We start from the raw sequence: 326 nt of genomic DNA, 5'->3' as shown, positions 1-326 counted from the left end.
TGCTTGGATGTCAGTTATGGTCTCTTTAGGGTATATTCCAAGTAGTGGAATTGCTGGGTCAAATGGTATCTCTATTTGCAACTTTTTGAGAAAACGCCATACGGCCTTCCACAGTGGTTGCACAATTTTACACTCCCACCAACAGTGAATCAGGGTTCCAGTTTCTCCACAACCTCGCCAGCATTTGTTGCTCGCAGTTCAGTTAAATTTTGCTATTCTGACTGGGGTGAGATGATCTCTCATAGTTGTTTTGATTTGCATCTCTCTTAGAGCTAGGGCTTTTGAACATTTTTCATGTGCTTGTGAGCCATCTGAGTCTCTTCTAC

This window comes from Elephantulus edwardii, unplaced genomic scaffold (assembly GCF_000299155.1).
Source record: "Elephantulus edwardii isolate Elephantulus edwardi_28Jun2011 unplaced genomic scaffold, EleEdw1.0 scaffold00284, whole genome shotgun sequence".
Taxonomy (NCBI): domain Eukaryota; kingdom Metazoa; phylum Chordata; class Mammalia; order Macroscelidea; family Macroscelididae; genus Elephantulus; species Elephantulus edwardii.
The sequence above is the reverse complement of the archived record's forward strand: the minus strand, read 5'-3'. Positions refer to the sequence as shown.